General features: G+C 43.1%; 1 protein-coding gene across 8 annotated transcripts in view; it reads left to right on the top strand.

Moving 5' to 3' along the window:
- Positions 1 to 22,229, top strand: part of SCML4 (Scm polycomb group protein like 4) — a 91,165-nt gene that overhangs the window by 685 nt on the left and 68,251 nt on the right. Inside the window, exon 2 of one of the 8 annotated variants that reach the window (XM_016160200.2) lies at positions 4,948 to 4,999. The exons of 6 other annotated variants lie outside the window; for them this stretch is intronic. The gene's annotated coding sequence lies outside the window, so the exon portion shown is untranslated. Of the gene's footprint in view, positions 1 to 4,947; positions 5,000 to 11,805; positions 11,827 to 22,229 lie in introns of those variants that run through there. One more of the 8 variants, XM_016160201.2, reaches the window with a different exon arrangement.

Here is a 22,229-nt window from a genome sequence, read left to right as displayed (position 1 = left end):
TAAAACTGATGTGCTGTGAACATGCAAGAGTGGTTTTTAAAATTGAATTTTATTTGTTTTGTATACCAGATGAAATATTTATGTGTCTTTGTGCTGTTTTTTACTAATTTACCAGGTTAGACGAGAATACTATTTATTGCTAGTTGCTGGTGCTAGTTAAGTTGGGGGGGGCGGAAACAGGTAACCATTACGTGTCAGGAGCAGTTTTCCCAAATTCAAATACACAGTCACCTCCTTTCCAGGGGGGGCATTGTGTGACTTGAACCCGCTTTTACATGTCCCTCCGGGTGACACAAGTCTTTCTCTTCAGGTTGACTGCTGTTCAGGACAGGACAGTGGATGAGGGTGAGGTGCCAGCTTCATTAAGTCATTTGACTGATAGTAGAGGTGCTTAGTCAAAGCTCTTTGCACGATCTGTAATAATAAACAAGAGGCAGCTCGTAGTGTGGTCTCTAGATTCTATGACAGTACTCAAGAGGGTTAGACAATCAGTAGCTCTCTGTGAAAGTGGTTTTTTGGTTGGTCTCAGATGTTGTGGTATCGGGGAAAGAAATCCAGAATCAAGATATTTGTTCTTATACTCTTTTTTCCCCTCCTTTTCAAACAGAGGAACCATTTTTAAAGAGTGAGAGACATAGTGCCTTTTTTCCTCAAGATTTTTTTCTTTTTAAATAAAACAATATTTGAAGTGAAAACATAAAAATAACTGTGAAGGAATTTACATTGTGGTAAAGTAAGCTATCTGGGGGCACGATATCTGCGTGGAGCATTTTTTGTGTTGCTCGATAGAATTAGCCTGAAAAAAATGAGGCAGGTATTTGAGCAAAAAACAGCTGGGTGAAGATTACCTAGAAAAGCAGTAGTAAACTCAAATAAAATGTTAATGTAGAACCTTCAGTTTTAGGGAAGTTGCTTGGTGGTTCAAAATCTTTATTTTTTAAACATTTATGACAGATTTTTAAAAAAAATATGAATGTGTTTTCTTTAGTTCTTTAAATTGTGTATGTGGAAGAACTCTAATATTTTGGTAGATTTATCCATCTGCTTGATTTGTGGAATTATAAGAAAAGTGCAAATCCCACGACAACCTAGTCCTTTTATGTTTAACATGTTTGCATTTCTTCTCTTCACCATCAACATTACTTTTATTTTACTGCAGAAAGGAAAAAAAAAGTAAATGAACAGTAATAAAAAGAAAAGAAAACAATAAGAGAAACCGGAGTCAATTGGTTTCGGTCATTTATTTTCTTTTGGTGGTGTGTTTTCAAGGCAAGTGAAACCAGCAAAAGCAGTTTCACTTTCTGGTTCTGGGCTCCTGGGGGCTGGGGTCGTGGGGTTCTCCTCCAGCAGCAGGTAAGTGAGCAGACCAGATGCTGGAAAGGAAACAAGCCAACACAAGGACTGTCGCCCTGCCCTAAGAACTTTTATAGTGAAAAATTTTAAAAAGTCATGACTTTTTAAAATGTTAAATAATATTTGTTTATTATAAAAATTCAAACAATGCCCCCAAATACAAAGGTTGAATTAAAAAAAAAATTTTTTTTTTAACTTTAACATGAAAATCAGATTGCATTAAACCTCTCTTAAAGCCGTGGGTTTTATTTTTTTAATCTTGGTTTTGGATCTCAAATACTTCAACAAGTTCAAACATCGCCGAAGTTCCCCTAAATCAAAACAAGGAATGCTCAGAGAGAACCTTTACATAAATTTTGGAGAGTTAGATTTTAGAGTGTTTTGCAGGCTGTTTACAGCCCATGCTCTCGTCCCTTATGACCCGTTACCGTCAGCACTGGGGTCCAGGCAGAGGCAGGGGCGGGAGCTCGGGACTCGCTCCCAGGGACCTCGGGGCACAGCTCCGCGGGACGCTGTTGCTCCCCAGGCTGCGCCCCTGGAAGCCTCAGCATCGCACTGACGCCAGGTGGCCGCGGAGAGTTTACCGCAATCCACGCGTCCTGAGGAACCAGGAGGCGACGCTGTCCCTTGTTGGGCTGGGGGCTTCAGATTCCAGCACCTCCAGTTTCATCCCGTTCCGCTTCTCTTCCTCCCGAGCCTTCTGCTTTTATTCGGGGATATTGTGTGGCAGAGAAGGGAAAGGATACGAGGAAAGACTCTCTTCCCATCCAATTATTAAAGAACATGAAATTCAGTATAACATTTTGGAGAGAAAGTTTGTGAAAGCTGTCTTTTTTGGTGTGAGCACACGTGCTTCTTAATTTTGGTAGGCAAATTTGGCATTTCTAAGAGGGAGCTTTGATTAAATGCCTCCTTTGGACATCGTACTTTTTAAATCCTGCGATCTCCCAAAAGACTAGTTTGAGATCTACATGTTTTTAATACTTTTTGTTCCCTTCAAAGGCGGACAGGTGAGGAGAGACTAGGAATTAAAAACAGCCCCTGGGAGAAAATTTAGATGATTTGGTACATATATAATGTAACAGAAGCCACCACTGTGTCTAGTAAATTACTCTAAATTTTAATTAATGAGTCACAAAAGCCACACCATGAGCTTTAAAAAATTACCCCTTTATCAATAAGATGATAATTAACTTTGGAATTAGCAATTCTCTCAGCCCCGGGCAGCCTAGTAAGTTGTCTGGAATGCTGCCAATTTTTAACAATTGGTCTTTTGGCAAACCTACTGGATTTTAATTCAAACATCTATTGTGACATTTTCCAACGTGGTTCAAAGACCATTTGAATCGCCCAAATCATGGTAGAATTTCTGAGATTAAAAAAGTGCCTCAGAATGTTTGGATTTCATTAGAATCTGTTGCTTTCTTTCTTCATTTCATTTTCTACCTCCCCTCACCCCAAACACACACAACCTCTGCATTTGCAAGAGCACCACTCTCTAGTCTCTGTTATAAATCTCTGCTAGAATCTGTTATAAATCGCTGTGGCGGATCCTGCGTTTGTTGGTATGCGTATACCTAGTTCGAGTGCTTTGGCTGCAAGCCCACGAGGTTCTAAGTGTTTTTCATTGTTGTTACGTTCATCTCCGTTTCAGATCTGGCAAAGGTTTGTTCCTTAATATTTCTGCAAACTCTCACCGCCATTTGTCAGATGCCAAGATTTAGATTGAGTCTTGAAGCAGAGGAATTGCAGGCAGAAGGGCCATTTTGGAAATGCTTAGGACTGTTTGAAATTTGACTATTTGGTCTTACATATATTAATGTCTGAAGAGAAACAGGAATATTGGACATTTCAGAGCAACCTGCTCCACAATGAATCCTCTCTCTCTCTCTCTCTCTCTCTCTCTCTCACACACACACACACACACACACACACACACACACACACACACTCCCCAGTGCTGCCTGTCACTGGTTGGTGGCTTTCAGGGCAGCTTTTTGAGGGATACTGCTATTTGGCCACAGCAGCTGGAAAGCAAGTGGTGATGGGTGCAAATCACTCCTTCAGAGGATGGACTTCTCTATCCTCTCTCTGGGTTTTCAAACATTAGCGATGGTGGGCTCTTGCTTCTCTCAGCCAAGAGACCTGGCTAGGGCATGATGATGGCGACGAAGCTTCCTGCTGGGTTAAGCTGATAGTTCTGACATAATCAAGAGCATCCCTGCTTTCAGGAGGATAGAATGGAGATGAGCGGCAAGCAGGATTTGTGCATTCTGGAACAAATAAAAATTTTTCATCAGAAGAGGCACTTTGCCACCATTGAGGAAATAGAACACCTTTTACTTCTTGCATTGATTATTTCACGGACTACTATTTTAGGATAGAAAGGAATTTATTTCTTAGTGGCAGCTCTCACTTTGTGTTAGGCTGAAAAGTCATTCCACTGAGTCTATGTGACACCCTGGAGTAATGGGAATATTTGAGATCCACCTCGCGGGTTTCTCTGGGATTGCTGCTGTTACTGTTTGACTGGTTGTATTTTACAGAGAATCTGGTGGCACGAAACCATTAAAATTCTCTTTACATTCTCACCACCTCAGACATGTTCTTACTGAATTTTTGTTTGTGGGGAGGCAAAGGTGCATTTCCTTTTCAGCAGCTGTATTTATTGATCAGATAAATGGAACTTGGTCCTAGTGTTGCTAATTTCCAAGAATGAGTGCACACTCCTGAAGCCAGGCTGTGCCAGCCCTTTGAGGAAGGAACTGGGCTAATGAGTGGTGGCCTTACTTTCTCCATAAGGCATATGATACAGAAGTACAGGAGTGGAGTTGCTGTTATGAGAAAATGTGCCAGGAAAAAATAGTGCCAACACTGTGCTTTGAATGGTGGTGATGTTGTCTAGTCAGCTCCATGATGGTGACTCAACTTTTGGGAATTGAATATTTGGTAACAAAAGACTTTGCCCTTTTTATTTTTCTGTACTGATTATTATTGAGAAAAAGCCTTTATTTTTTCAAAACAGAAACATGTGGCTTGAAAGTAATTCTAAAGAAATATGCAGCCTTTCATGAACATGCACATTAAACTTGGGAACAGATGCTGAACTGGGCAGAGCAAAGATTTACTCTGGTTGGGTCTCAGTCCACCCGAGGAAAACTGGTACATTCTAAATAAAGAGGTGCTGGGATAAAATCCAGAGGGGGAAACCTATTCCATCCCCCCTTCCAATGGACTTGACCATCATTTTCCCCAAATTATACCCTGGTGCCGTTCAGAAGTGATTCAGTAATAGCTAACAGTAGCATATGACTGTCATCTTATAGACATTATGGGTCTTTTTCTTTTGGATTGATGGAAAGATTTTCTGTTTTCTCTTTTGCATTTGTCCATAAGTCATCCTAGAACATCATTGTTCTGATGAAAGGACCAGGGTCAAAAGTCAAGGCGTGAGCTTTTCCCTGATATACAGAGCTGGACTGTCTCACCAGACTGAGGTTCACACTCACAGTGGCCATGTCTGAGGGTCTGCCTTGGGTGCAGCCATGCAGGCAGTCTGGGGCTGACCTCAGGGTTTTAATCCTGTTTTGACAGGCAACTGTGGCCTTGGCAAATGAGGAAAGGATGAACTGAAGGAAAATACCAGGTGAAAGCCAATCCCATACTTTCTTACTTTTTGTTTGGGAGACAGAATTTGGAGGTCATGTAACTTAAACAAGTCCTTTGGGCCTAACATTTTCAAACTGTGACAAACCAATAGGAATCTTTCTCATTCTTTATGGCTTTTCAAAACAGAGGCTGACTTCTTTCCTTCACAGTCCTTTAAGATTTAGTACACTCACTATGGGGAAATTATGGTGATGTCAGGGCTTAATTAAACAATTAGCTATTAAGATATGCTATTCATCCCAAAGAAAATAACTCAAAAACGTCATTGGGTTTATTGATCAGTAAAGCATTCCACTACGGGAGTAGATTTCTGTCATTATTCAGTCTTCAGAAACCTGTGGTCATTGGCTCATGCTGTTGCCATTGTTGCCTGTGCTGGGGAAGTTTGCTGTGAGAGCTGGAGGTCGATCCAATCATCTGTTTATTTCTCTTTATATTGGTAATTCTCCCTTTCAGATGCCAAAAGACGCTCAAGCATAGTTAATTATATCACTTTAACAGCTAATTTGCAAAAATGCTTCAAGTAGAAAGCTGTAGATAGCTTTACATTTTGGTGCACAAATTATGCACAAAACATAGGAACGGTGAACAAAAACCAACTAGTTCTTATATCTGAGATCGCCACCCACAGTGTGAAAATATGGCTCTTGTTTCGAGTGTTTATAACATAATTAATACTAAGTACTTAACATAAATAATGACGACAAACTGTATGGTAGGGTTATGTTGGTGCCTGATGTGGAAATGGTTAATTGGTCCCAGAGTGAGAAGCTGTACAACTGTGTGTTGCCTTAATGAGACCAGGTGAGTGTAAACTCTCTCCAGGGAACTGAGCCAGAAACTCAAGCTGGGGTGTGACATATGTGACAATGTGTAGGGGCCAATGATATGTGATGGTATAGAGAACCGGTCCTTTCTTTCTATTGCCCTCCCTTTAAGTTAGAAGTTGTTTGTCATGAACCCAGCAAAAAATAAAGGAAATAAAAGTTCTCTGATAGCAGAGTAAGGAAAAAGAACATTCAGAGAACTTGTGTCACACACGTTTTCGTAGAATCAACCCAAATCTCTGCTAAGGTCAAATCAGTGTAATGTCTGAAGTATAAAGAGGAATGAAGGCGAAGTAATTTATAATTACTTCTGAGAAATTGAGTTCTTACTAATTGGCTTGAGACCAGAGTAATATGGAACAAACTGGAAGTATAATCATTAAAAAATATGTTTATGGGCACAGGTTAGGTCACTGTTTTTCCATGGGACCAAAGACCTAGCTGGTCCTTTTAGATTTTTCAAACAGCGGACAGTGTGAGGTCACATGACAAAGTTAAGCAAACCGAAAACACCCTTTCGTTAAGATTTTCTGTATCCTCTTTGCGTACTTGGTAGATTGATTATCAGTTTCCAGGGTGTTTCTTTCTTATCCTTGAGAACACAGATTTAGGACAGGATAAGGAGAATTTACACTGGGACAGTGGAACCACTTGAGTCCCAGACCATTTTCCAGCAGCTCACCCCTCTATGGAAGCCGGAAGCTTAAAATACTAACCGAAATAATGAGCTTGAGGCAAAAACATCTAACATCTGAAGGGAAGAGATAAAAGCAAAAACCTATACTCTGAGAAGTGGTCTCTAAATAAGACCTAGATTCTTAGGTAGAATGGGTTTTGCAGGCTCTCTCCCATGGCAAGCCTCAAACTCTTCCCCAGTGTCTTTGGAGAATGCAGACACAACAGCCTCCATTCTCATGAGGCTGCCCCTTCCATTGCTGGGGACTCTAGCTGTCGGCTAGGGCATCTTTGCCTCCAGAACTGCCCTCACCTTCCTCCTTTAGCAACTTCTTCCTCCTCTGAGGGTGACGTTTGCCCTCAGAGCTGCACAGAAAAAATATGAATGGGGCTGCATGGATTCCAAGTGGGGAAGCCCAGTTTAATGGCTACCACCGTGATTCTGGCAAGTATTGTGGCCACCCTGGGCCTCCCCGAACCTCCTCTCCTCCCTGGAGATGGTATTCCTGTCAGTCTTCACCACAGAGGCCCAGTGCCTCGAATGTGGCAAGGGCTCAATAAATATCTGTTGAACAAATAAATGAATGAATGATTAAATGAATGAGAATGTCAGCATGGGTGGAGGCAGCATGACATTGTGCGAAGAGCATGTATACTCTTCGTTGTTACCTCTACTTTATTAGATCATAGGACATAATATTTCAGAATTTGTTGGGAAGGTTACTTGGGATAAACTATATAAAGTTCAAAGGGAACAGTCTATGGAAAAGGGCTTTGTAAATTGTAAAGTGCTGTGTGAATGGTGTTAAATACATGTTCCCATTTATGAGCAGCATAAGCTCGGGAATGCTGAGGAAAGCACTAAACAGGCTTTATCTTATTTATTCGATTTAATCCACATAGAAAGTCAATATTATTTATCTCCTTTTTACAGATAGGGAAACTGAGGTTTACGTTAATAGCTTCTTGAGGGTCATGTGGCTGTATAAAGTCTGCTGAGTCTTTCCTTTGGTTTGGAAAAGCTGATGGGGCTTCTGTCTTTTCACCTGCAAGGGCTGAAGAGAAAGACCTCTTTCATGCCTCAGAGCCAGCTGTTCCTGCCCAGCCTTGCTGGGCTGGTCCCCGGTCTAGCAGGTTCCAGAAAGGAAATGATCCCCTGGTGTTTCCACTTGGAAAGGCGTTTTTGATCCACAGCAAACTTCTTTTAAAGCAGTAGGCTCTTCGTCCTGTCAGACTCAACCTTCGTCTTTATTAGAAATATTTTTTAACTCTTAATTCACAATCTTGAAGTGAAATTCATAGATAATATAACCCCCCCCACACACACACCCATAATGTTAAGAACATTTAATGTAACGTCATAACTGAACTACAAAAAGGAATAAAGACAAAGTAGTTTATGATTAATTCTGGGCAGGCACCCTGCTCTGGATGCCATACTGAAGAGATCAGGTGCTTGTCATCTGCTATCTCCAATGCAGCTGAAAACAGGCGAGGGGTATCGGTGACTGGGGTACCACGAGCTGGTGCTGTTGCCGGTGACATAATTTTCCAAAATGATAAGAAACTCTTGGAATTCTGAACAAAACAGAGAACAGTCTTTCCTTGATTTATGTACTCATTGCATTTCTGAAAAATAAAGTGTCTATTATAGCTAAGTAGAATTACATTATATTTATGCGTAAAATAAGTTAGTTCTAGGTTCTGAAAAACGAGGTTTTCACTTCCGTGACTAAACAGTGAGCTAATGCTTCACCTTGCAGGATAGCCCCGTGCACCAAATGGTGAGCTAATGCTTCACCATGCAGGACAGCCCCGTGCACCAGCAGCCCTGGTCTCTGCCCTCTGAGTGTCGCAGTGCTCACCCTGCCCCCAGCAGTGGACCTGGCAAAACCGTCTCCTAACTGGCCCTCTGCAGGGGTGTTATCACCACCACCGAGGACCTGTGGATCAGAGCTTGCCAACCTGCATCGCACGCTCCTCCCTCCCCACATCTGATAAGTTATGGTTTAGGGAAAAGGCGGTGCTGTTTTGCCAGTTCCTTACATGATTGCTAAGCAGAGCCATCTCAGATATCGTGGCAGAAATTTAGGGGTAACTTTGAGATTCCGGCAAGATTCTTGCTAGTCAATTTCCTCTAAAAACTGCTGCTTTGAGTTAAGAGAGAAGACCCTTTCTATCATGTCTCAATCTGCTTCAGCCCATGTCGCTGTTTTTTATCATAAATACAGTATTTTAAAAATACCTTTGTAAAATCCTCGCTACTCCCTGTGTTTGCTTGAAAGGGTGAACACTTACCGAGGGGTGATGACGGTACAGGCTTTGTACTAGGTATGTGCGTGACGGCCCTGGAATGTGTCATTATTCTACTTCACAGACAAAAATCCTGAGATTCAGTGAGTTTAAGCAACTGGCTCAAGATCACCCAGTAAGTGGCGTAAGTGGTCTCAAAGCCAGGTGTGATTCACTCCAAACCTATGCCTTTGCTCCAGTGGGGCCAGGCTCCTGCAATAGCTCTGGATATACCATACGCTTTTATCTGTGAGGTGGAAATCCCATGTCTGAGGTCTTTCTCCTCAGTCAGTATATAAGAGTGGAGTGAATGAATAAAGACAATCGCAGACTCTTTAACATTTCTCCATGGAGATGTGGGATCTAACCCTCCTCTCCTTGACTCTGGGTGGTCTAAGTGACTTACTTGGCTCATAGGATGTGGCTGAAGTGACATTCCGGGGCTGACATAAGAAGCCTTGCAGCTCCATGCAGGATTCTTGGAATGCTTGCTCTTGGAGCTCTGAGCCACCACATAAGGAATGTGACTGCCCTAAGGCTGCCATGTGAGAAGCCAAAGATTCATGGAGAATCCCTGGAAGATGAGATACCAGGGAGGCGGGTGGGAGAAAGAGGCAGGAAACGCAAAACCACTAGACGTGTGAGTAAAAAACCGTTTTGGAAGTGGACCCTTCCGTCCCTAGCAGATGCCACACAGCTCAGAGACAAACTCCCCAGTCCAACCTTTCCTGAATTCCTGACCCACAAAATGGCGAGATATAATAAGCCACTAAGTCTGGAATAGTTTGAAATACAGCAACCGGCAACTGGAACTGATTTAGGGGCATTCTTTCTGCTGTACTGTGTTTTGTGGATTATTTTTCATGCCTGAGAGAGAAGGATTGTCCACCCGAAAAGAAGGGGGAAGAACCACTTTAAAAAAATAGTTAATCTCCATTTGCTATGGATTGAAATGACAGGCAGAAGTTTTGTTCCATATACAGTTACATCATATACGCACACATCAGAAGTGTGTGTTTTCAGGGGGATTATTATTTTAATAGCATGTGTTTAATTTTACAGTAGTTTATATATATACATTTTTAACAAAAACACTTGATTTGAATTTATGAATGCAATGTAAAGTTGCATTTAAAAATGTATTTATTTAAAAAGGCCATTTAAAGATTTAGTGAGTATTAAGGAAATACAGTACAGGAAATGTATTAGGGTTCTCCAGAGAAACAAAATCAAAAGATGATAGATAGATAGATAGATAGATAGATTGATTGATAGACAGACAGATAGAAAGATAGATGATAGGGATTTGTTATAAGGAATTGGTCCACATGATTACAGAGGCTGAGAAATCCCAAGATCTGGAGTCAGCAAGCTGGAGACCCCGGAGAGCCAATGCTGTAGTTTCAGTTCAAAGTCAGGCAGACTTGAGACCCAAGAAGAGCTGATATTTCAGTTCCAGTCTGAAGGCAGGAAAAAACTCATGTCCCAGCTTGACTGCCATCAAGCAGCATGAGTTCCCTTATACTCAAGCTTTTTGTTCTATTCAGGCCTTCAACTGATTGGATGAGGTCCATGCATATTTGGGAAGGCAATCTGCTTTACTCAGTCTACTGATTTAAATGTTAATCTTATCCAAAACACCGTCATAGACACACTCAGAATAATGTTGGGCCAAATATCTGGGCATTCCATGGTCCAGTCAATTTGATACATAAAACTAACCATCATTGGAGGTGTCCAAACACGACAAATATTGCAAATGTGGACCTAAGGATATGAAGTTTGGTAAGCACTCCTTTGAGCCCTAGGCTGTCCCTGTCTCTGGTCCGAGGGTTGGGAGCTGAGATCTTGGGTGGTATTGCTTACTTCAAAGGGGCTCCGATGCTCCGAGTCCTTCCCATGATGCCTCCTGAGAAAATTACTCTTTGGCTTTCCAGCAGCTTTTAGAGAATCTCCCTGTTGGTGATGCTAATTCTCGTGAAATTTGAGCCACTCTTCGGATTCCCGGCTGCACTCTTGGGAGTGCCATTTCCCAGCGTCCCACAGCTGGCTGCCATGGGTCCTGTCAGTGCTTTGGATGGCCCACAGTTCTGCAGCTGCAGTTTAGGCACCCTGCTGGCTCCCACACAGGATCATATGTCACAACAAGCTTGGTCCTCTCATGAGAGAATGTCTGCCCTGGAAGTCAGGGTGGTTTGGACACCCTGTCTCACTGTCTAATGTTACGTATGGCTCAGTGGTGACAGAGATCTCAGATGTGATGTATATAATATGACTTCATTGGAGCTATGATTGGTCTATGTCTCTTGGCCATGAAGACAGCTGGACATTTTCATGTGCCCCTCTGGGCCCTGCTTGTTTAGATGACGGTGTGTGGCGCCATCGATTTTACTTGCCCACTATCCACTGTCTGTGAATTTGTGTCCAAACTGCCCCTAGAAGAAGGATAAAAATCATTAGAACAACAGTTTTATCTGTGTGGCCTCTTTGACCTGAAGCGTCATTGCAGAACAGAAAGTCATTAGTGGGCGCCTCACCAAGAGTGAAGGAGACACAATGTTTTCTTTGGTGGAAGGCTTCTGATTTGGGGCGCTGACACCAAGTGCTGCAAATCATCACAACCAATTATTCCCGACCCCTGTCTTCAGCTGTCTGAGGGAGAGGTGGAAGCCTCCACCGTGTATCGAGATGAGTTCACCGCAGGACTGTAGAGGACTAGGGGCGCGTTGATTCAGAAGTTATATGAGGAACAACAAGAAGCACAACATTCAATAAAGAAAACAAGCAAGTTCACAAAAATGAGCTGTATTATTTTGATTACTTATTTATAGGATAAAAACGGCAGCAATCTGTGCCTGTAACTGTTTGCTCGGGGTGCCCTAATAAAATACCAGAGGCATTTAAACTGAGTAGCTTAAATAACGGAAATTTATTTTCTAACAGTTCTGGAGCCTAGAAGTCCAAGATCAAGGCGTGAGCGATCTGTTTTTTCTTGAGGCCCCTCTCCTTGGTTCGTAAGTGGTTACCTTGCTATGTCCTCACACGGCCTTTCCTCTGTGTGCTCGCGCCCCTGGTGTCTCTCCCTCTTCTTATAAGGACACCCGTCCTATCGGATCAGGGCCTCCTCACTCTTATGACCTCTATCTCCAAATACATTGGGGTTTAGGCCTTGAATATATGAATTCGGGGTTCACAAAGCAGTGGACAACAGTGCTTATCTTAAAATTTCAGCTGATAGCTTGCATACATTTTCCCTGTAAACTATCAACGGTAAATGGGCTATAATTTATAATGTCCTCTTATGACTTAGCAAACATCCATATTTCTTTGAATTTTAGGTAGGTCACATTTCTGCTGTAGCCACTCCAGATGGCCAAAGGATGTACTTTACAAAGGTTCCAACCCTCCTCTCAGGATGCAGGAGGTTGTCTGAGGTCTCCAAATTCTTTTTAAATGGCAACTGGAATCTCCTCCTACCTCCTCCTCCCCTAGAAGAGCAAGTTCACAAAACCCATAAAATGATGAACCTCATCAAGGAGGGTTGTACTGATAGAGTTGGTCTTGACCCCAGAGCTTCTGCTTGCTGACACAGCTCCCACCGTACACTCTACCTGTCCCAGTGGGACATAAGACAGTGGCGAGGAGACATCCTAAGACACTTTGTGCACCAGTTGGGATGGGGAGTCTTGAGGGTACAGATTCTGTTTGAATGAAAATGTTAATTTTACTTGCATCCCTTTAATTAGATTTATTGAATTTTTCGATCTGGAATTTCCCTCTAATTCTTGAGAGATTAACCTGTTAAAATGAATGATAGTTATTGTGGCCTGAATTTTAAAATTGATGTTCAAATGTATTGCATCGCTTCCCCATCAGGTGTTTCACAAACTTCATTGCAAGGAGACTGAAGTACCATACGTTAAATGTCTTGCTTCAGGATCAATGACAGTAACAGAGTTAGGACAAAAACCTTGCATTCTTGAATCTTAGGCCAGAACTATTGTCAGCTGGCGCACAAAGTTTTCCTAGAATCCTCAGTTTGAGGATGGGCGATATGTGATGCTTGAGCGTGGAGAAGTTCGAAAATACACTGTTTACAACATAAAGCTCACTCTCCTTACTCATATTGGATGGTGTGAACTGAGCTTGACTCTGGCCTGTCCCAGTTTTGATTGACATGCCAGGAATTGAGAGAAAGCACCAGGAGAGCTGCTTAGGCTCTTTAATGGTTTTCCTGGGGGCTTTGTTGGTGTCCTTCTTTATACGCATACCACCCAATCCCCCGACTAAAGATTTCCAGTGAATTCTGGGCCCTGATGTGGCAGGCGGTGTGGGGAAGACCATACTGAGAAGAGTGAGAGTGAGTGCCCTTGGCTTTGGTTCCTCAACTGATAGTGATGGTATCAAGATTGTCGTGTGAGCCTTCAGGACAGAGGCCGATGCCCAAAGCGGCTGGCACCAGCGCTTGGCCCTATCAGCCCAGGAAGGGCCTCTGCTTGTTAACTGTCCCTTCCCCTGATCACGTGAGCCTGGGGCCCGGCATAGGGAGGTGCTCCTCATGTTTTCTGGGTGGATCGAGGATGTATGAACAGACACGGGGATGGGTGATTACGTGAGGGGGTTCTGCACCCACAGACTTTTTTGGCTGGCTCTTGGGTTCCAGGTTGGAATTTCAAGTTTTAATGGACATCTCCACTACATGTTCCACAGGCATCTTACGCTCAACATTTCCAAAACCAGACTCATCATTAACCCCTTTCCCCCACATTTTTTCTTCTTTATTCTGTCTTCATTAAAGCTGCCATTGCTTCCTCAGCTATATAAAAGGATAGTTTCAGAATCTCGGACTTCGCTTACATTTCAAACTGGAAAGCAAGTCCTTATTGATGCTACCTCCAAAAGAGTTTCCTGCACTCCTCCGTTTCTCCCTCCACCTCTCTGCTGCCCTTGCTCAGGCTCCTCTTAGCACCCTTCACTTGGGCTGGCCATGGCCTTTAGCCCTGCCTCTCGGCCCAGAGTTTCCTTCCTTCACCCACCTCATGTGTTGCACCAAGGTGACCTTTGTAAGACGCAGATCCACTGTAGTCATTCGATTGCTTAAACATCTCATGTCGATTCTATTGCTTACATCAGTGATTGCCAAATGTTTGGACGGTATTCTCCATTATAAATAATTCCTTGAGTGCGCATCTCATATATGTGTATTCATAGATTATATACATATGACTATATTATTGCATTATACATATTCTAAAACATATGCAAAAATAGAAATGAAAAAGCTTACATGAGCCTTTTGCTCTCCCCCATACATTCTCAAAGCCTCTGTGGTTTTTCGCTTTGTACTTTTGTTTCCTGAAATTCTCTTCCCTCAGTTCTCCAGGTGATGAAATTTTGGGTGTCCTTGAAGACATTGCTTACACATCCTCCCCTTATCCTGATTCTCCATACAGACTTTCTCTGCGCCTCCTCTTTATATGGTATTTAGATCTTTAACCTTCTCTTGTTGCATAACTTGAGAATATTTTGGACAAAGAGGAAGAAGGAAGGTTTCAGGATGTATGTCAGGTTGACACGTAGAACAAAATTGTAATACTAACTTCTTTCCTTCCTTGTCAAACATTCCAAAGGGGTGCTTTTTTGTTTTGCTTCTTTTTTCCCCCTTATTCAGTTTTTCTATTACTAAGGGTAAAATACGTCTCCCACAGATGAGTATGGAGGAGGCAGGCGGTCTGACAGACACGAAACGGGAGGGGAGTGATTGAGGGGACTGCAAAAGTAAACTTAATTCTGGTATCAAGCAATTAGGCTAATGTAATTTAGAAAAACGTCATGGGTGAAGTTTGTGTTTGTTTTCCCAGACTGTAATTAATTCATGGAAATGCCGTAGGTTGTTACATTTTAGTCAACGGATAATAGAACTGCTCTTTGAAATGAAAGCAGTGGCAACAACCTAGTCATTTTACGGTAGCATGAATGGAAGATAATTACAGTTTGAGAGAACGTTGTCTCCATCCAGAGCGAAGGCTTGTCTTGGGTGGGGGTGGGGGTGGGGTTGCTTTGAGCACAAATAGCAAAGTTTATGCGTGCCTCAGGGAGATGGCTAAGCATTTTCCTCATATAGCCAAGGAGAGAGCTTAACTCATTTTTTAGATATTCCAACCAGTATCCTATAGGGAATTGTGATAATAAATATGACAATAACATTGTAATGAAACAAGAAAGGCTGACGCAGTGTTTTCTTAATTTGTGTTTAGCATTAGCAGGGAGCTTTGCAACCCCTGGGCAGTGGAACAGGAGCATATTGGTTTGACCGTAGGCATTTTAATTACAGGTCCTGGGAACATCTCTGTGCTGTGGCAGCCAGTGAGACCTGGTCCCACAAAGCTTACCCAAGGCATGCTTTCCTCCTGGCCCTCAGCAGCCATTAAACGTCCTTACTGGAGGCAGGGGGCTGGGAGAAGGGAGGAAAAAGTTCCTTGGAAGAGGAGGACTCCTGGTGGGCTGGTGTCCAACACCAATTAGCTACTCTGGCTGTCGGCACTCAGAGCCCTTGTTTTAACAAAGTGGTGGCAAACACTGACAGAAATGGCTTAACCCCGAGATGGACCCCAAGGCATTTTTAAAGGCTCTTTTAACCCTTATTACCTTTTCATAATTTGGCTTAAACACAATGCAGGAATAAAGACATTGTAAATCAAAAGCTGTTAGCACACACGGCCCCTGAAATTTATGGGTATTAAGCAGAAAAAGCTTAGAAACATTTCACCAAATAATTTTCCAGTCCCCTAAGACACATTTAAATTTCTCTCTCTTTCCTCCCCATTGCTAATGAACATTTGCTGGCTGCCAGCTACTTAATGAACAGAACGCCTGAGCCCCAGGGTGAGGGGGGCCAATTTTTGCCATTGGACAGGCTGGTTGATTCTTATGGAGTGGAGCTCAAAGCTCTGCCCAGCTATCAACATCGTATGGACAAAGAGCCAGGAACCAAGAGAAAGATGTGGCCGCTGCCCTCAAGTCAGTGATGTAGCCTTGAAAAATGACAGAGTCTGTTTGCACTGAGCCTCCGACCCCACTTCTTTCACCTTTAGCCTGAGGTTGGAGGGTGGGAAGCTTCAGTGGGAGATGGTGAGACTAACTATAGGTAAGGGACACACTGCTGGGCCAGGATGGGGACAGAATACTCAAAGGCAGCCGCTTTCGTGATGGTTCAGGGAAGCAAGTGCTGGCTTCGGGGACCCGGTCTTGGAAGACAAGGTGCAGAGCAGTGGGCCCTTCGGAGGCCAGCGCTAAGGAGGGGAACCACCCAGTTTATGCCCTGGATGGTGGTTATCAGGTCTCGTTATGTTTGTGGAGACGTAGAAACCAATTGGTGGTGTTACTTCCACTTGTTCGTGAACTTGACATATAGTTATTGAGCGCCTCTGATGGGCTAATGGATGAGGAACATGGAATAACTTACTCTAGCCAGGCAGACGAAGTCAGACAAGTGTCCACGAGGTCCAGAAGTGGGTCTCCTGCCCTTTCAGGATCACTTCCAGGAAACCCCCCTGCCCTTCTCCTGCCCGGAGCTTCTTCTCAGAGGGCCATTCAGGTCTGTATCAGTCCTCTGCTCCCTTGTTGGGGTTATATCTGTGTGTGCACGTGTGTGCGCGTGTGCGTGCATGCATGAGCCTGTGTGTGTCTTCTCATTTAGGGTAAACTCCGAGGGCAGCTGCTCCCTTGTACATGAGGCTCTGTGATACAGCATCGGTGTCTAGGCAGCACAAGGTTTTGCCACTGCCTAGGTGGCAAAATCACCTCTTTTCATCTCTCTGAGCCTCAGCTTTCCCACTGTTAAAATACAGACAATAACACCTAGAGCACAGGTCGCTATGAAGAGCAAATGAGCTAAGATGTGCCCAACACTTTGTCTATTGCCTGGCCCACAGAATGTACGCAAAACATTGAAGCTATTCAAGTTCTATCAGTTAGCACACGGATTGTCAACTGAGCCCCTGTTCGTCTAGTAGGAACAAAATCTCTTTTTGATTGTCTTTCCTTCTTAAGTTGAGAAGGGGCCCTCTAAGTTAAAAGCAGAGAAGGCAGTAGGGACAGCGCCTCTGTGGTGTCACCTGGCCCTGGGATAAAATATCCTATTTCATTCAACAAGGGAAAAAAAGAGAAAGGGGAGGGCATCTCTTTAGATGTTCTTCTGAGGCCGATGGGGACTATAGAGACCCAGACCTCCCAACTGTGGCCTTCTCCCTGTAAATCCTGTGCTCTCGTGCTTCGACCCCCCACCAGTCCTGGGTCCCCCTGCAGATAATGTCTGTCACTTTACATGCCCTTGTTCTTATCATAATTGGGAATAGTATATTTCAGAATCAGGCTGATTTCTCATCAGGTCTCACTGCCCATATTACAGCTGCTATGTGCTCTTAGATCCAAGGACCCATAAAATAACTCACCACATATGTAAAACTTTACGTCACTCTTCGCTTAGCTAAGCTGGAAAATTTATAGTTTAGAAGAACACACAGTCAAGTTGAAAATGTGACTTTGGCTGGGTCTGGGCATAAGTGGAGTTTTCAGGTATAGTTTGGCAGCTTTCGTCTAACAGAAACATCAAGGCCTATAAAATCGGTTCGGTGTCAAAGAGTTTTAAGGTGTTGCATTAAATATTCCTGTGTGGCTGCCATTCCTCACCTTTTTAAAAATGAGGGTATAAAAATGGCAGGATGTGCTGCTTTCAAAAGGCCACAATCTCAATCTTTCTCACATTAGTGGGAATAAGCATGTTGTTAAAAAATATGGTATCCAATGTTTTCTCATTCATTTATACTTTCTGAATATCTATCGACATCTCTATATTTTAGGCACAGTCCTGGAATACAAAGAAAAGAGAGATGTGGTCCTAGTTCTCACAGAGCTGATGGTGTATTAGAGGGGCTGGCAACATTTCTTGAGAGGGGCCAGATAGCAAGTATTTCGGTTTTGGGGGTCATATGGTTTTGATTTTCGCACCCTCAACAGTGATTCCATGACTTTTCCACACCCCTCAAACCTCCAGTCACCCCTCCCTCCCTTAAGGGTACCAACCCCTTTCTCTTCTCCCTACACACATTATCTCCTTGCCTGTAAGACTGGTAGTAATATCTATAGCACAGGCTGATTGTGAGGATAAACTCAGTTGTCACGTGCAAAGCCTTCCCTCATGCTCTAGCTGCCACTTGAAAATGTTAATCTGCCTCCCTCCTTTCCTTCCTGATGAATCTGAGAAAGTAAAACCCCTCCCCCTCTTCCAGGCTAACCCATCTACCCATGTTCCCCTCCAACCCAAACATCTTCCCCAAGACCTTTATCCACTTAGCTCTTTTGACAGTCAACCTTCTCCTCTTCCTTGCTACCCTCTGCCTACAAACACACTTAGGTCTCCTCTATTTAAAAGAAGGATTTAAAGAAGAAGAATATGAAGGAGGAGGAACCTCAGTGTGATCTTACACTTACACTCTCCTCCAGCTACTGTTCTTATTCTCTTTTATCCAATTGACCTCCAAGTGCCTTCACTTTTCCGTGATCTCTCTTGGCTAATTTCTGTTTCTTCCCTATGTTTTTCCTTCTTAGAGACATACTGTGCTGTGGAAAAGGAGGGCTTTAGGGTCAAGCACACATCTCCACATTACCATTTGTAGCGTCACAGACCCTGTGCGACCTACACAGCGCCAAGATCCTCATCTCTATATAGAACGCGAACAATGAGCCCTCCCTCTGGAGGGGATTGTGGGAATCCAACCAGGTGATAAATGAAAGGCACTGTGTCAGGGCTGGGCATGGGGCAGTGCGCTGGACCAGGTGGGGACGGAGTCTTGCCAGGGAAATGTCCTCGGAGTCATTAGGAAGCATGACTTTGAATGCGCCAGTGCCAGCGGGGAGGTGGTAAGGGACTCCAGGGAGCTGAAGCGCGTGTGCAGGACAGCATTGTCTCTGGATCACTGGGAGTGTGCTCTGGGTCTGGATTGCAGAGAGGTAAGGTGAGAAAGACAGGCGGAAGGTGAGAGTCTCACCTAAACCTCCTCTAGAAGTACTAAGACTTTTTTTCCATATGGAGGGGAGAGTGGACTCCTGCATGTAAATCCAGAAGATAGAGGTAAAGCCAGGGCAGAGAAGTCTCTTGGAGGCAGAGTTCAGCTCTAGATTAGGAAGATGTCAAAATTCCAGTCAAGTCCAGCAATGGAGCTGGTTTCTACTTCCCACATGTGCAAGCAGGAACCAACGCACATGGGCACAGTGAACATGGAGGTGATGCTTCTATGCCAAATATAGAAAGAACTCATAAATAGGATGAGGGGGAGAGATGAATTTGAGTCATGCCCCACCCTCAACCCCACTGGATGGCCTGTGCTAGTTCTCAGGACTCAGGCTAGGGAGGGAGCAGGGCCTCACCCAGATAAGGGCTAGGTGTCCTGCTCAGCTCTGGGCTGCCTTGAGAACCCCGATTTTACCACACTATTTCCTTCAAGGGATGAGAAAAAAATGAGACAACAGGATAATGTCTTCTGCTAACAGGAGCAGCTTGGAGAGCTAGCTAATTAAAATTAAATGGATTTGTATATCTCTGCATGTGTGTGTTTATACACACACACACATATATATACACATATATATACCTAGGTATACAATAAAGTATTGTGTTTTGATTCCATATATTAGGTCTACTTGCAATGCTTAAACAACATATTGCAATTTGAATCTGCCCCACGTTCTCTCCTGTATCCTCTGGACTTTCCTTTGACATCCTGCATCAGAAAGGCTGAAATTAAAATTGAAGAATGGAGCCCTGGACTATCTTGCCTTCCCATGGGGCCTGGCCTTGGAACAATGTGGGCATTCTGCCAGGACTTAATTTTGTAGCAAGCCGTTGAGGGTTATTTATTTATTTTTTAATTATTTTTTTCAAGTTACACAAGTTGTACCCACACATATTCATGTTAAAATGAAAATTAGTAAATTAGTACAGAACCCACGTAGCTATGTTCTCAACACAGCAACTAGAGTGAGCCTTTGAAAACGTATCAGATCACTTCTCTGCTCAGCTCAGAAACGCCCAGTGGCTCTGCATCTCTCTCAGAGAAAGAACCCGTACTCATAAGTGGCCTACAGGGCATTGAATGCTCTGGTCCCCCATTCTCTCTTTTACCTCATCACCCACTCCTCTCCTCAGTCTCTCTATGCCCAATATCCTAGCCTCCATACTGTCCTCGAACGCACCAAGTGCACACCCCCCACAAGGCTTTCACACTTGCTGTTTTCTCTGCTCGGAACATTCGCCTCTCACAAAGCCCCATGGCTCACTCTCCAAGTTCTGCTCAAGCATTCCTTAATGAGAGAGGCTTTCCCAGACCATCGATATAAAAAAGCACCCTCACTGCTATCGGTTATCTCCCTTAATTTAGTTTTATAACATTTATTATCACCGGGGTTATTATGTATTTGCTTGTTTGTTTATTTATTGTCTATCTCCCCTCAGTGGAATTTAAGTTCCATGAAATGAAGTGACTTTTTGTTGTTGTTCATACTATATTCTCAGTGCCCAGAATACTGGCACATAGTAGGTACTTGAACACCTAATATTTGTTGAATAAGTAAATGAATCAATGAAAATTACGATAAGAAGTAAGGCTTTCTCTCTCTACCCTCTAATGTGCTCACTCCTTCCCATTCCACATTTCTCAATTCTTGGCACTGTAACAGCGTATCCCTCTAAAAATTGTCTTTGCGTATGCAAGAATACCTAGAGGCTTCTGATTCCAATTAGGATATAGAGCATGAAAGATTTTTAGTCATGAGAAGCAACAAGAATAACCTGGAAAAATAAAATCATTCTTTTCTATGGGATTAATAAAAAGTAATAGACATGGAGAAACCCTCATCAACTATATTCCAGAGAGAAAGGAGGCGTTCCTAGGTGTAGCAGAGAAGTGTAGCTTCTACACCTGGGGAGGTGGGCAGGTATAGGTAGATGTAGGAGTGAGGATCTCCCTAAGGAGATGCCCTGTGAGCCATCTGGGAGGCTGACTTTGAGTGTACCAGGCCAGAGAAGGGAGATTGAGAAAGGATTGCAGGAGCTGGGAATAGTGTGTGCAAAGATACTACTGCCTGGGGACCAGTGAACTTACAACTTGGGACTGCAATGGAGGAGTGCAATTGACAGAGAATTTACAAGGAGAGATCAGTTGCGTTTTATACAGCAGTATGTGCTGGTAGGAGGGACTGGAATCTGAAAAACCCCTGGAGTTTAGTCAGAAGATACAACCCACACCAGAAATTTGAATAGAGAAGATTTCATATAAAGAATTGCTAACTACATAAAAAGTTGTTACCTATTCAAAGAGGTAAAGGAGAGCTCTAAAGTAGTAATTGCAGAGAGCAGCGACTACCCCTACAGCTGAAGGAAAAGTGAATAATGAAAAAACTTAGAAACCTAAAGAAGGGGCCCCTTCAAGGCTGACATTCGGACCTCTGTGGAGACGGTGTGTTGACACACATTGGAGAGCACTTGCTGCTGGACCAAAGAACCACCCTCCTCCAGGTGACTCTGCCAAGACCCCTACATGCTGATCTACTTGCCACCAAGTGGAAAAACAAAACACTGAAAGAAGAAAAAGCCCCTTCTTTCTCTTCCAGGTTTGCAGCGTCTCTCCAATACCCTCTGTTGACAGGGCCCAACACCCAGCCAACTGGCTATGGAGAAATATCGTCTGCAGAATCCAGCCCCAGTATCACAGTGTAGAGCAAAGAAAGGTGCATTTGTTGCTGACAAGCAATAAATTAATAAGTGGCACAAAAATACATACATGAAAAACCCAATAAATTCATCTCCTCCTTTCTGAATTTAGCATCAGTGGAGGAGGGGCTGGTAAGCAGGGAAAAGTTATGTAGTTTCAAACATCCTCCTAGTTTTTGGATTCTGGGGCCCTGTAAGAGGTGAATTCAAAGGTAAACACAAAATTGAGGAAACCATTTGGGAGTTGGGCAAATCACAGGTAAACTTGATCTGAATAAAGCTACAGCTCAGCACCAGCTCAGTTAGATTCTAGGTAAACCTGAATAACCACCTGACAGGAAAGGGCTTGCAACTCTGGGAAATAAACAAAACTAAGCAAAAAATCATGTTCCATTCTCCACTATTTTTCTGTACACAATTCCTGGGGTACAATTTAAAAGAGGGAGAAAGATATAAAGAAGCAGGAAAATTTACTCATGATCATGAAAAAATATAGATGATAGGAATATATCCACAGGTGGGCCAGGTATATTAGCAGGTAAGTACTTTAAAATAATTATTATAAATACATCAAAAAAATATAAGGAAAAGAGATGTTATTTCAGAAACAGAAATGGAAACCGAAAATAAATAAAAACTAGTAA

The sequence above is a fragment of the Rousettus aegyptiacus genome, unplaced genomic scaffold (genome assembly GCF_014176215.1).
Source record: "Rousettus aegyptiacus isolate mRouAeg1 unplaced genomic scaffold, mRouAeg1.p scaffold_m13_p_1, whole genome shotgun sequence".
Lineage (NCBI taxonomy): Eukaryota > Metazoa > Chordata > Mammalia > Chiroptera > Pteropodidae > Rousettus > Rousettus aegyptiacus.
Note: the sequence above shows the minus strand (reverse complement) of the source record. Positions and strands in the feature narration are given on the sequence as shown.